The following is a 15,586-nucleotide window of genomic DNA, read 5'->3' as shown; positions in this document are numbered from 1 at the left end:
ATTTTAGAGGGAAATTATTAGGTTAAGTTGCTGCAGACCTAATAAAATTGATAAATAAGGATATATTTAGAGAGAGAGATGATGCAAGCAGTTATCATGGTTCTCGACCGAGGTTAGTCCAGCCCCCTTGAACTTCCAATAGATTTTTCACTATAATTTCACTAAATCACAATTTTCTCAAACGCACAAGTAAGAGACTTCTTTTGTCAATCACACAAGAAAGATACTTCTACAATCTAAGTTTAATCAAATAAAAGAGATTATGATTTGCACTTGAAATACAATCACAATTGTAAGAAAGTTAAGTTCATATGACTTCTGATACCTAAGAAATTCTATGATATGAAAGTTCGTAAGAATTTATCTAACTGTTTGTGCGCTATATAATTTGACAGAGTAAGGACACTTGTAAAATGATAGAATCTTGTTATTTTTCTTCAACAGCTCATGTCCTTATAAAGGAGAGAATAAGCGAGCCGATGTTGAAGAAGTTTCAGTGCATCAAATTAATCCTAGAGAAGCTTGATAATATCGTTGAGTAGTCATTTGAAATTCTTTTGCTTCTATAGAATGATCTGTTACATTCTCTTTGTCTTTTAATTTCCTTGTTTGTTTCTACATGTGATCATAAGAAGATAAATTATACTACTCTGAGTCTGATAATGATATTCCTTTAGAAGACGACAAGGACGTTGACTTTTTGGTTAACCTTTCTTCAGATCTTGTTCCAAGTCTTACAAACTTCGCTTTTGCTTTAGATGCTTTCTTATGCGTTCAGAGTCTTGACGATTCAAAATTAAGATTTAACTTGATAGTTAGAATTTAATTCTATGGTTCTGCATACTACATACATCAACATATTCAATTGTTCTTTATACATCGTTATTATCAAAACTTCATAGACATTGTTCAAAAATCATTTTGGTTCAACACACACTTTCCAATTGTATACATTGTATCTCAATTGAATGATAGAGATTATAACTTTTTAAAATCATTATCTTATGATATAAGTTGATCCAAAGGTTAGATAAAAAAAACTGAGTTGTTTTTTACAGCACCAAATCTATTTCCATCGATCATGCAAGGATGTGAAGGGAACACGATAGCAGAGAGCTTTATGTAGCCTCGAGTATGGTGAATGATGAATTGCAATAATCTGTTGTTTGAAGAGATGGAAGTTGGTGACTCTAAGGATTTGGAGGAGATCATGATGAAGTTTAAGATGTTGGTTTACTATGTCTTTGTTTTATTTTCTTTTCTACATTTTCATCTCTTTATTCGGTGCCCTCTCAATTTCAGCCTCTTTCAATTGGTTGATTGATTTTTCTTCTTCTTACTTTATAGACTACAAATTCCTCTAAGGATACACACACCAATATGATCATAGCATAAATTTGGTTCGCATGCATGTGAAGTATTTGGAAGGCAAGGAACGATAAGCTTTACAACAATAACGATGTGCAGCTGGAAAATATAATTGAAACAGCGAAGAGGTCGTCATGGAATTGGTCATTGGTATTTGAATCCTAAAGCTTGTCTTGGATGCGTGGACTTGTAACTCGTCGTTGTGGTGGGCCGGTGCTACTGGAAATGGGATAATTGCTGTCAATTCTGCAGCAGGGTAAATCTGGCTATTTTTTAGATTTGGGTTGGAACTTCCCTTTGTTTTCTAGGCAAGTCTGTGCACATAATTCATAGCTACAGGAGAGAAGGGCTAGATGATTGAGAATCTTTCTCACAATTTTATCATGTTGATATGAGATAAACATATATGTTGACTCTTGTAATGAATCATAGAATCATAGGGATGAAGATCATAGATGTAAGCGAGATAGCAAGCATAAGAGTACTCATGAGGGAGATACTCAAAGAAACTCATTAGAGAATGAATAGATTGATAAAAGATGAATATGAGTACAATGGTGAGAGATATTTATAGAGGTGAGTTAGTGTAACTAACTCCTAACTAACTTGCTTGCTCTCCAAGCTATCTAGATAACTTGCTCTCCAAGTTATCTTCTCACTATATTCTAATAGTCCCCCTCAAACTCAAAGTGGGAAAATTCACCAATTTGAGTTTGAAACACAATGAAAATTACAATTTATTCATACTAGATTAACTAAGCAAACTAGGGGGTAAACTAAGTAAAACAAAAACTGATAGGAAAACAAGAGAAGCCCAACAAGCTGATGAAGCCCAGTAGAGAAATCTGAGTTGAACACAGTAGCACAACACATTCCTCCTTTGTAGTTTCAGGAACGCTCTTCACTAAAAAACAGCTTACTGCAAACGCGATTTCAACCTAAATGGCTTCTGCAAACAGCTTTTGGAAACTGTAGACCAACTTATTCGAAAAATGATTATGTGAAACAGGATGTGTCAAATACAGCTTATTGAATCTCAAGACTGAACCAGAAACAACTTATACCAAAAGTGATTTTCCTTTTTCTGCTTAAAACAAGATTCTGGAAACGCGGTGTTGAATCAAGAATGTGCAAAACATGACGGAAAATTGCATCTGAACCAATGTAGCTTTTGTAAAAGCATCCTCTAGAATCTGCTTTGAACAAAACGCGATACTGTTATGAATCAATTTGCTGAATCAGAACTCAGAGAGAAGCCAAAAAACTGAGTTGTTGTAATGTGCGTGTTGAATCGAACAGAAACAAAGCCTTTCTTTCCTCTATCCCAAGGTATCCACCTCAAGCGGAATCGAATTTGTTGGAGAGTTTTGGAAACGAAGAACAGTGAACACAAACCAAATCCTCCGCCGGGATCGAAAACGACGATTGATCCATCATGTAGTTCGAAAACGCGAAGCTGATTGTTGAACGTGAAAACAACTTGTTCAGCCTGTTTTATGACGAACAACCACGAGGCGATAGGCCTCACGGTGGCGATGCCGTAAGCAGCACTCCACAATCTCACCGGTAAAGCTGTGATGAACTCTTGCGACGCTTCAGAAACAACGAAATCAAAGTAGTGAATCTTCAATTCAGGTTCAAGAACGTCCAATGTAACACCCATACCAGACGTATCTAGAAAGTCTAGCACGTGCGTTTAATTTAGTACTGGGTACATTAAAATATACAACATAAAAACTTCGAATGAATTTATATACAACAAAACGCGTTCGTACAATATCATTTCATCATAACTTGTCTAATTTAAAATAAATACATCCCTTGAAAATCCATATTCTTCATGCTTCGGGTACGAACGAGCTCTTGCTGAAAATCCATCCGGCTACTACCTTGACGTCCAACCTGATATCTGAAACAAATAAGGATTGGGATGAGACATAATGTCTCAGTGAGTTCCCCTAAATCCTAGGCTATAGGTAACCTCAGGGGAAACCTACGGTCACCACGTGTCTACATTACAACCTGACGGTTGATTATACGTGTGTGGGGACTTGCTTACCAGACGGTAGTGCACACTAGAGCCGTCATAGTCTTATCTCACTTGTTATAGGCTTCACTTCCTATACGTGTCATGTCGGCCGAGGGAACCTAGGACCGCATTGCCAAGAATACGCTTACGTATCGAGGCCTAAACATAACATGATCATGGCACGATTCTAAACCGGACGATTAGGGGAAACCTAAGATCGTCATCGGTATCATGTTCTTTACTTGCTCTAATCCATGCCTTGTACTTATCATGTAACATCTAATGCTCTCATTCTTAAACATAAACTTGCATGGATTTATTCTTGCATAATCTTGATCATAACATAATCATAATCATATCATATATAAACGTATCTAAGTTCATTCATTATTATGTTAGCGTTGAACAAACAATCATTATCTTGGTTCATTTTACGGAGAGCCCCGGGTGGAGTAACCCCGAGAACAATCCCATCATGACCGATGTATGTACATCGGGCTCCCTCGGTGTGGTGCGGGTCCCTTATGGCTTGAATCGTTCCCCTTGAGTCGAGAACCTCTTGTATCCATACCTTCAAGGATAACAAGAGACACGAACACCGACATGCGGTTATAATCTTAGTCTTGCGTTTTCGGTGACATGCGGGTCCCTTACGGCTTGAATCGTTCTCATAATGAGAACCCCTTGAATCCATACCTTCATGGATTGCAAGAGACATGCCACCTACTTATACTTGTCATGGTCTTATCATTCATTTAGGATTAACCTATTCATGCTTACATATTTACCTCGGAACCTTGATCGATCCGATTAATGGTAAAGTCTTACTTGTTCATGCTAGTACTTGATCATGGTGGAGAAATCAACTAATCAAACCACATCTTAACATGCTTGCTATCTTATTCTTAATCATGTGCGAAGATAACATGCTTCGCGTCTTATCACCTAGGAATTCTTGCTAACTAGCTAGTTCTCGACGACTACGTCGAGGCTCTAGTTTTCCCTTGCTTCATGAATATCTTGCTACCCGATTCATGACTTGTTCTCTCATATGCCATGCCTTACTAACATGCTTAATACTTGCTTCATTTCATCATAATCTTGCTTTCATTAATCATCATTTAGGTCCTTGGTTTGAGGGGTTTACTTTTATAAAAGACTGCACGAGAAAACCCGGAACGAAAATATCGAAATTTCCTGAAACGAGCAAGCAACACCAGAGGGAATTACTTGCTCGCCTAGGCGAGTAACATTACTGGGGAGGCGAGCAGAACCCCCAGTTCGGCCTTCTAGCTCGCTGTGGCGAGTATTAGCTCGCCGTGGCGAGTAGTGACAGTCCAGAACCCCTAAAAATGGTATTTTTGACCCAAAAACCTCAAACCAAGTGTCTCTAAGTGTTTAGGAACATATTTGATCATAGGAAACTTGTAAAATATTCATTTGGCAAGTATTAACATGTATAGCATGCATGGCACAAAAAGGGGTAATTTTATTCATACATAAAACCTAGAATTGATCATAGTTTCATACTTTCTAATAAGGACATAATCATAATCCCAAAGGGTGGGAAAACTAACTATGGAACTCACCTAGCAAGTTTCTTGTGACATTTCCAAGCTTCCAATCCCAAGCATCAAAACCCTAACTTGATTCTCTTGCAATCTTAGCCCATGCCATTCAAACTTGTCATCTTTTTCTTGCAAACCATGACACCTTATCAAGCTCAAAACCATGCTCCAAACATCACCCTCAAACCACATACTCACATCTTAAACTCAAGAGGAACTCTTTGTGAGAAAGAGTAGTGAAATCATCCATTCCAACCTCATACTACTTCCTTGATCTTGTTAAGTCCATAACATATACTAGCTCAAGCTTCAAACATAACCCTCACTCAACACCAATCAAACCCTAACTTCTTGAATCCATTCTTGAGAGGAGAAGAAGAGAAATCAACAAAATACATGCTTCCCTTAAGCTTAAAAGATCATGAGGAAACATAAACTAGAAGCTTGCCATGATTAGGAGAAGATTTGGAAGGTTTAATGGAGAGGGAGGAGAGGGAGAGTGGCGTGAGAGATAGAGAGAAGGAAGAGGAAAATGTTTTCCAACAATGAAGAGAGAGAAGTGGATAAGGGAAATGAGATATTTTTGGGTAAAACCAAAAAAATATCCTTCCCACATAAAATTACCATTTTACCCTTGGCTTAAGCTTGTTTAAAACGACCCTGATACTTTTCCCGTAAAAAACTGACATCTCATAAAATATTTTCCATTAACTTACTTTTCCATAAATTATTTCCTCTGGCACGATTAACGGGTAATATACCTGATGCTGACAGGCGGGATATTACATCCTACCCCCCTGAAAAAAAATTCTTCCTCGAAATTTAGAGATCAACTACCAATCATCATGACAAAACTTACCATTTATGGTCTGAGCCATACATTTTCTATCCATACATATTCAAAGAGTTTGTCGTATTATATCCTCATATTGTTTCTTAACCTACATGTAACTGAACATTGCCTTCTTGATCTTAATACCACTCATATTTAGAGTTATCTTAGTATATCATGATTTGAAACTTACCTTGCTACACATAGACTTGTTGTCTCAGACTCATATCTTACCCGCTTAACATGAACCATTTAAAGAGGTATCCTATCATAAACATGAACACTCAGGATTTGCTTTTTAACTGGAATCCTACCGGAAACCAGGTTTGCCCTGCAGTGCTTACTTGTAACTTTGAAATATCTTTTCATACCTACATAATCTTATCGGGTAAACGTATACTTCATGCATCAATTTACATACTGTACCTTGAGACGCATGCCTCTTACATGCATTACTCATATAAATGATTCCATGAATCTCTTTTCAGAGCCTTAGGAAATCTCCGATTTCATTGCAATCTCATTGCATCTCATTGCACCCGAACTAATGGTTATCTCATATAGCTTGACATAAAGGAGTGAAATTAAATTGTTACTTCATCTGTCGATCTAATAACCAACATCGTGGTTCACATGCTCTTGAAACTTTCTAGTAATTTCCACTTGTACATACATTGAATACTCTTAACACAATTCCGTGTATCCCGTAGGATATTAACTCCATACTAACATTGTCGTTTCCATAACATGTGCATACTTCCAAGTACCGCCTCTTGTTAAATGCTAACGATACGTGTCCTAGAATCTTTCTTGAAGAATTTTTTGTTAAGCTCTGGTATTCGGGTTCTTGGAACGAATATACACATGACTAAAAAGATTTTATCATTTCCAAAACTGATTGTGTAATGGTACCACAGAACCGCCAGACGAGTTTCTATATTTTGAAAAAAGATTTAATAACTCACCCCAAACTTGTCCACGACAAGTTGGTCCTGAAGCTTGTACGTCTTAAGTGAATTTACTTGTTTAAGACGTACCTCCTCAGTTTTGACAATGAAAACTTTCATGTTTAAAATAACCATCGTTCCCAAGTTCCTTAATACCAATCTTAACATTAAAAGTTATAAATCATGACTTAACATATTTTAACAAGTATCGTTTTCACTCAACAAGTATTGCATACGAAAGTATGATTCTAATTGAACAAAACTTGAGAGTCGCATCTCCCTACAACTTATCATGCTTAAACTTCGAAGGTGGATTCTTCTTTTTAACCGATATACATACTCGCAATACCGCTTACATACTCGTAGGAAATCCTTGAACCTCTTGACATGAACTTGTTTCTCTTCTTAGGAACACTAAACTTGAATCTCCAAATAATCTTCTCAATTATTACTTGAACATTACTACCTGATCCGAATACCGATTATCATTCTTGTTACTTCGATCTATACCTTGAATCTCATGAGAAAACCTTATGGTTTCTTACATGTTTTCCAATTCCATCATTCATAAATAGCAACTCTTGTCTTTCTAATCTTAATTAGGCAAAGACACATACTTAAAACTTTTACCTTAGCCAATGCTGACTACATAAACATCGATACATAGTTATCACATCGAGAACTCTTCACTTGCCTTACTATGCTTCTTGTTAAACTTGTGTTACCAACCGAACATCTTCATGTTGATTCATACTTACTAAATTTCCATGTTTCGTGATTACTGTTTAACCTCCGCGGCCCTACTCTGATTCCCACCGGCTGGCTTAAACCATTACTCTAATCTGTTAGAGCGATTGAGACCTCAATTCATGCTTATCACTTGAATATTTACTTCTTGAACTATCCTCAAAATCTTTCATGGTGCAACCAACATCACAACCTTACACTTGTCTTGTAAATTCAAAACTTATGATAACTTATCTTATGCTCATAATACTTGACTTGGGAGTAAACCTCACATTCTTGCTAGTTGGATTTACCGGCTGGGGTATACATGTCATACTTGAACTTGTTTCCGAGTAAACTCAAATTCCTTTGACAAACTCGTCTTGTACTTAAACATATCTTTTGTTAAATATCTAACATTTGCATTCTCGCATACTATATTTTGCTTAATCATACCAATGCTTGCTCATTGATCTTCCTTTTTAAAGAAAACTTCGTAAACTAACGCATGGGTCGTTGACGTTGATAATTTTCTACTTTATAAATATATATATATTGAGTTTAGGCCCCGGCCGTTGCTCTAAAATCATAGAACGAGTTGATAACACATACGTGCCATCGAACCTAGACTCTAATGAGTCTAGCCCGCTCTACGAGTGTCGAAGCAAACCGGTTCCTAGAAAATCTCGTGAATTTTCAAAATATCAACCTCAATCACCCATACGTGTAAATATTTTTAAAATCCTTTAAACCTTATAGTTCAACTTCATAATGAGCCTTAGCAAGTTAATTAAGCAAAACATAGATTCAAGAGATACGTCATAATCCCACAAAATCTGAGAACCTTGAGATTCCTCATAACTTTGCACCGCTTTAACTTCTTACTTCATACCTCATGCATAAACATCTGTGACTTTCCTTCTAGATACCGGAACTTCTATACTCTTGATCTTGACTCTAAACACATTAACTCCCGAAGCTACCTTAAACCGTATCGATTTCGTTGATGGTTGCCCATGCCTTTTTTTTTCACATAAAAGATTATTGTGAAGATATCTCTCCAATAGTCATTGCAAACCATAGGAACAAATTGGTAGAAAACGGAAAGTTTCGTCCCCGGCTTGCTATTGGTGAGCTTCTCCGACTCTATTTTCAGAAAACATTCTTTACATAAAGTTTTTATTCTCAAGTATACAATGCACATCATTCATTCATATCATCGTGAAATATTCTATAACATATGCATGGCAACATCAACCTTTTTCGATACAATTCTTGGCACGTCGGAAATCAATGCCTTAATCCTGATAACATAAATCTTCCTCTACTACGAATAGCTTACCTCATCACGTTGCCACTTACGCAACTTTCCAAACATACATGTCCTTAACTTCATCCATATAATCCCTTCCTGAGAGCCTGCTGACTCCGTCAACATACGTCGACTTCTAACTATCTTGTAACCTTATTCTGTCATTCCAGAATATCCTAAACTCGTTCCTACAACAACTCTTACCGAACTTTCGGTCATGCTTAGATATATATATATCCATCTTCTTCACTTACGGGTACATGAAATATCGCTAACATCTTACCTGACATTGTTGGAACGTTCCTTCTTAACATGTCTTACATTCCCAGAGGATTCACACTTCTATTTGATTAGTTCACCGGCCACCTTTTGGCACGATCAAACTACTTCATCACATACTTCATTCCTCCTGGGTCCTATTTAGCTCTCAGGCATCTATTCTAATCGTTGAATGCTAAATTGAGTTGATCAGGCTCAACTAACAACAACAACTAGAACATTTACCTTAAACCCAATGGTCCCACTTCCTTTGTTGTAATTTAATGACCCAAGGCACGGTCCGAATCGACCTGCTCTGATACCAAATGTGAAAGTCTGGCACATGCGTTTAATTTAGTACTGGATACATTAAAATATACAACATAAAAACTTCGAATGAATTTATATACAACAAAACGCGTTCGTACAATATCATTTCATCATAACTTGTCTAATTTAAAATAAATATATCCCTTGAAAATCCATATTCTTCATGCTTCGGGTACGAACGAGCTCTTGCTGAAAATCCATCCGGCTACTACCTTGACGTCCAACCTGATATCTGAAACAAATAAGGATTGGGATGAGACATAATCTCTCAGTGAGTTCCCCTAAATCCTAGGCTATAGGTAACCTCAGGGGAAACCTACGGTCACCACGTGTCTACATTACAACCTGACGGTTGATTATACGTGTGTGGGGACTTGCTTACCAGACGGTAGTGCACACTAGAGCCGTCATAGTCTTATCTCACTTGTTATAGGCTTCACTTCCTATACGTGTCATGGCGGCCGAGGGAACCTAGGACCGCATTGCCAAGAATACGCTTACGTATCGAGGCCTAAACATAACATGATCATGGCACGATTCTAAACCGGACGATTAGGGGAAACCTAAGATCATCATCGATATCATGTTCTTTACTTGCTCTAATCCATGCCTTGTACTTATCATGTAGCATCTAATGCTCTCATTCTTAAACATAAACTTGCATGGATTTACTCTTGCATAATCTTGATCATAACATAATCATAATCATATCATATATAAACGTATCTAAGTTCATTCATTATTATGTTAGCGTTGAACAAACAATCATTATCTTGGTTCATTTAACGGAGAGCCCCGGGTGGAGTAACCCCGAGAACAATCCCATCATGACCGATGTACGTACATCGGACTCCCTCGGTGTCGTGCGGTTCCCTTACGGCTTGAATCGTTCCCCTTGAGTCGAGAACCTCTTGTATCCATACCTTCAAGGATAACAAGAGACACGAACACCTACATGCGGTTATAATCTTAGTCTTGCGTTTTCGGTGACATGCGGGTCCCTTACGGCTTGAATCGTTCTCATAATGAGAACCCCTTGAATCCATACCTTCATGGATTGCAAGAGACATGCCACCTACTTATACTTGTCATGTTCTTATCATTCATGTAGGATTTGTTAGAATTTCTTCTAATATTTTGTGGGCTACAATCAATTGTTGGTTTTGGTTTTAATAAAAACGGACTGATGTTGTGATCCATTTGATGATGTTTATGCCTTAATAAAAGTGATCAATAGATAATGGGCTTTTTGGACACTTAATCTGATTTGTGTAGAAACATAGTGTAGGCCCAAACACTAGGCCCATGATGGGTGGTACCTAGGGTTGCACGGTTATAAATAGAGAGGCTAGGTCCCCTTTGCCATCACTCTGACTATTCTGCTCATTAGTGGTTTGCCCCATTGAAAACCCTAAGTTTGGAGCATGTGAAAGGCGAATGAAGACTTTGTCTCAAATCTCGGCGAATCCGGTAATCATCGTTTACAAGTAAGTGTGTTCTAATTTCATATAATAATTCGATCATGTTGATTTAATTTCATCATGAAGTACAGACCATATATAAAAATATATCAGCTCAAAAAATACCAAGGTGAAAAGAATATCAAATTCCAAGGTTAAGGGCACCTGATATTGCTACTTGATTTCGGCACTAATTCACAAAGGTAGTTAAACAATGTGTATATGCCTATGTATACATATGCCTATGTACTGATAGGGGCATTTATGCTTTTACACAAATTCAATTTTATGGAATTTTTGTGAACCACAGAGTGATAATCATTTTCAATTTCATACTTTGATTATTTATGTTTTAATTTGGATAGAATTTATGTTCATATTTTGGATTGAATCTATATATTACAAAAGTGATATTTTTTGTGGATATTAATTTATTTTATATAAATATGGACCGGAAAAGATATGCTTCTCATCATGCGATTGAATTAAATCTTGAGTGATTTGTTTCTAAACATTTAGAATTAAATCTTTTCACTTTGTCTCATTTTTTTTTCTTCTTCTCTAATATCGTTGCCATATCTTGGAATTTGATATTCTTTTCACCTTGGTATTTTTTGGGCTGATATATTTTTATATATGGTCTGTACTTCATGATGAATTTGCATATTTGTTTAAAAAGTTCAACTTTGCTTTCAAGAATTTGTTCTTGTTTTGAGCATTTAGTTTGAAGCTTTGAATTGAAAGATTTGGTTTTTCATGTTCAAAATGAATTATTGAAATTGTTTCAATTTTCAAAATTATGTGACTCATACTAAAATAAAATATTTCCTATTGTTGTATGTGCTCGGTCTTTGAATATGCAAACAATTTTCATTGAAATTACTTGAACAAGAGTTTTGATTGTTTTCTTTGTGGAATTTTGGAAAATTTTCTTGATCAATATGAAAGATGGTTTGAGTTTAAAAATTGTTTGCTTAATTATTATTATTTTTATATGTGTCAAAGATGTATTAATACATGTGAAATTGGTAAATTGATCCATTTTTGTGTGGCTCCTTCTTCTGTTAAGTTTATGGATAGTTTCCTTTATACAAGACTATAGTTTCTATTCTATTATTTGAGTGGATTTGAGATTTGGTTTATGCATAGATTGAAGTTGCTTTAAAAATATGTTTATCATGATTGAATTACAATTGCATGTGTGGATCCAGAGACAATTTTGAGTAGTCATGTTCAAATTAAGACCATGTATTTTTGTGCTACTCCTTTTGATGTTGTTTTTGTCACTAAAAAAAAATTGATGTTATATTTGTTTCTGTTGCCATAAGGTTTGCGGTTTTTGAAACAAATTTCACATGTTGTGATTCATTGTGCACGTGCATCTAATGTGAATAAATATTGGCATGATTATTATATTAATATTCCATCAAGCATAATTTTATTTTATCTCAAATCCGGAAGGAAACATCATGATTAATATTTTATGGATCAAATTTTGCATTTTCAAAAGGATTTGATTTGATTTTGGTGGATTGATTTGTTTTTAAAATTGAATAATTTGATTGGAAATAATTTCCAAACATTGTTTTCACATTTTTATTTATGGGAATAAATTTTATTTTGTGAAATATGTAAATTTTTTTTTTTTGTGAGATATATATTCCCATGGATGAGTCTAAAATATTATTTGTGAAATTCTCTTTTATAGAAGTGAATTATTCTATTAAAGTGTTGTATTTGTGAAATTATTTACACTCAATTTTATCAATCATAGCACCAAATATCAATGTATATGATTTTATAATTATTTAATTATATGTTGCCTTGTTCTTATTTGAATGCTCAATTGTGGAAGATCGTAAAAGATAATTTTCGAGCAATTCTGAAGGTAATCAAAAACTGTTATCCTTGTATTTTATTGATGTATTATGAGAGTCTTTCTTTTGTTATATTGGTTTGTTGTTGAATTATGAACCAATTGAGATGACAATATGCCAAATTGTGCGAAATTTTCTCTAAGTCATCGAAGCTTAATGACTCTACATACAAGGAGAATTCATTACACCTTTTGAGGTTAGTCATGGTTTAGTTAATTTAAATTCTTTTTATTGAATTTGATTACACTTTGATTACACTTGTTCCCTTATTATATAAGGGATGTGGATATCTTAGTGGTGTAATATTAATTGACATGACCATTGTGTGATAGAGAATATAGCTGAATATTTGTTTAAATATTTTAAAGTCTTGGATTGAAAATCTAACTATCATTCTCTATCAAGTGGGAGAATCTTACATGTCAATTATATATAAATGAGAAACAAACATCCTTTGTTGATGAATACTCTTTTGTTTATTATGGAGACTTACATTAAGGATATTATAGTTTTTTCTTAAATATTTTTTTATGACTATTTTGTCTTTTATCCTCAATGGTGGTGAAATTTAAGTCTCACATATTTCCGCTGCGTTGGTAATTGATTTAAATATTTACTTGTTGATGAGATTATGAGTTTAGCGGTAATAGTTACTCTTCCAAAAGATAGCACATGATTAGATGTTGATTTTCTTTTATGTGCTTTTAACGTACTATTCTACCGCATTGTATCAAACAAAATTATGATGAATGCAAATTGAGACGATATTGACCAGTTTAGATGCATTTAAATAATGCATTTTTTTTTCTGTGTCGTATTTTGACAAGAGTTGTTGATTCCTATGCAAAAAGAATTTCTTGCATTAATATAGGTCGTTACCACCAAAGTGGGACCACCTTTATTGATTGATTGATGAAACTTCTTTTTGTAGCTTGAGGAATGTTTTTAATCATAACATGTAGTTTCCTGCCCAAAGGTGGTTATTGCATTTTACAATTAAAAATTTATTTGGGATAAGTTAATGGAGAATGTTTTGAACTAAGGAATTTGTCTGCCCAAAGGTGACAAATTTCTGAATTCAATACATGCTCATTGATTAACTTACCTGAGGTTTTGACTAGGGTTATAACCTTAGTTTGTACATTATGCCCAAAGGTGATTGTACAATTATATTGGCCTCATTATGATAGATTGTTTGTTTTGAGCTATATCTTGTCAATTGATATATTTTAATGCATTCATGTTTTGTCTCATATATTTCCTCAATGAATAATTATTGTGCTTTTATTATGCATGCTTAAAGGTGACAACTTATACGAGATGGAGTTATTGGAGTATATGTCGAACCAAAGAATTTGTCTGCCCAAAGGTGACAATTTCCCAAGTTCAATGTATCCTCATTGATTAACTCATTTGAGGTTTTGGCTAAGGTTTTGACCTTGGTTTGTGCATTCTGCCCAAAGGTGATTGTACAATTATATTGGCCTCGTTATAATAGCTTGTTTATTTTAAGCTATATCTTGTCTTATGACATATTTTAATTCATTCATTTTTTTTTCCTTATCAATGAATGGTTGTTTTGCTTCCATCGAGATCTTAACCGAGTCAAACTGTAAGAAATGGAAGTAAGATTTGGAGTTGCCTCTAGGAGAACATGCATGAACTGAAATAACCTTTTGGTAAGTGGGAGATGACTCATGAGTTAAAGCACCTTACCATATTGGTCTCCATGTGTCTAATGAAAAGTTATTGGACGTGAAAATATTACAATGTTGTAATTTAGGAGTAAATGTGAAGTCAGTGGGAGATGTCAACTTAATTTCAGTTTAATATGGTCAAGGAGTAATTGTGAAGTCAGTGGGAGATGTCACCATAATTTAACATTCAAGTTTTGAACTTTTTTTGAAAAATATCTTTCACGTAACCTTCATTTAGGATGAAACTTGTTTGTGTTACCTTGTTGGAGCAACTTTGTTTTAGTTTTGCTCTTGGAGGTAGAAAACTAAGTTTGAGATTAAACTCACATAACCTTGCTTCATCCTTTGTTCATCTATATAAATTGTCTCTAGTAGATGGTTCATGATTCCCTGGATCTTTTGTTGATTGTTTATTTAAGTTGTCTTTGACTTCACATAACCTTGCTTCGTCTTTCATTGTCAAAACTTTTGTTGCTATAAGGTCTAATGTTGAGGAAGACACCCTTTACTTTATGACATAAACACTTGGATCATATTTATTGGGGAAAGGGCTGAGAAATTAATCAAAGGAAATATTCTACCTTTCTTAAAGCTTGATGATCCTGGTACTTGTGTAGATTGCATTAGAAGCAAATTTACTAAAATCAAAGGTTACAACTAGCATTTCTGAACCCTTAGAAATTGTCGAAATTGAAATTAGTGGCTCTCAACTCCTATAATTTATGGTAATAAATTATTTATTACATTCATTGGCTCCCGAACTTTGATGTTAACTGTTCTTTTAACCAAATGACTTAGATTCATTGTTTTCAAGAGTCACTTTGAATAACACGAATACTGTGAATTCTTTTGATGTCTTTGGTTAGTGGGAGTTTAAATTTTATCTTATCAATTTTGTGATGATGAATTTTTTCTTTCACTTATTTTCTTTGATATATTGATGTGAATTTCCATTCAATTTAATTATTGATGATGAGATGAATTCTTGTATATATCAAATATCAACTGTGAAAAATTATAGCTCAGTGTTGAAGGGATCACTATGCCGGTGATCGACACTATTTTGGAGCTGAGGCATTACATGTGAAAAATTTGAGCTCAATGTTAACATGATCTTTGTGCCGGCTGTTAACATTATTTTGGAGCTGATGTATTATGTGTGAAAATTAGAGCTCAGTGTCG

This window comes from Medicago sativa, chromosome 3 (genome assembly GCF_051527215.1).
Source record: "Medicago sativa cultivar Bolivia chromosome 3, Bolivia_mono, whole genome shotgun sequence".
Lineage (NCBI taxonomy): Eukaryota > Viridiplantae > Streptophyta > Magnoliopsida > Fabales > Fabaceae > Medicago > Medicago sativa.
This window is presented reverse-complemented; position numbering follows the sequence as displayed.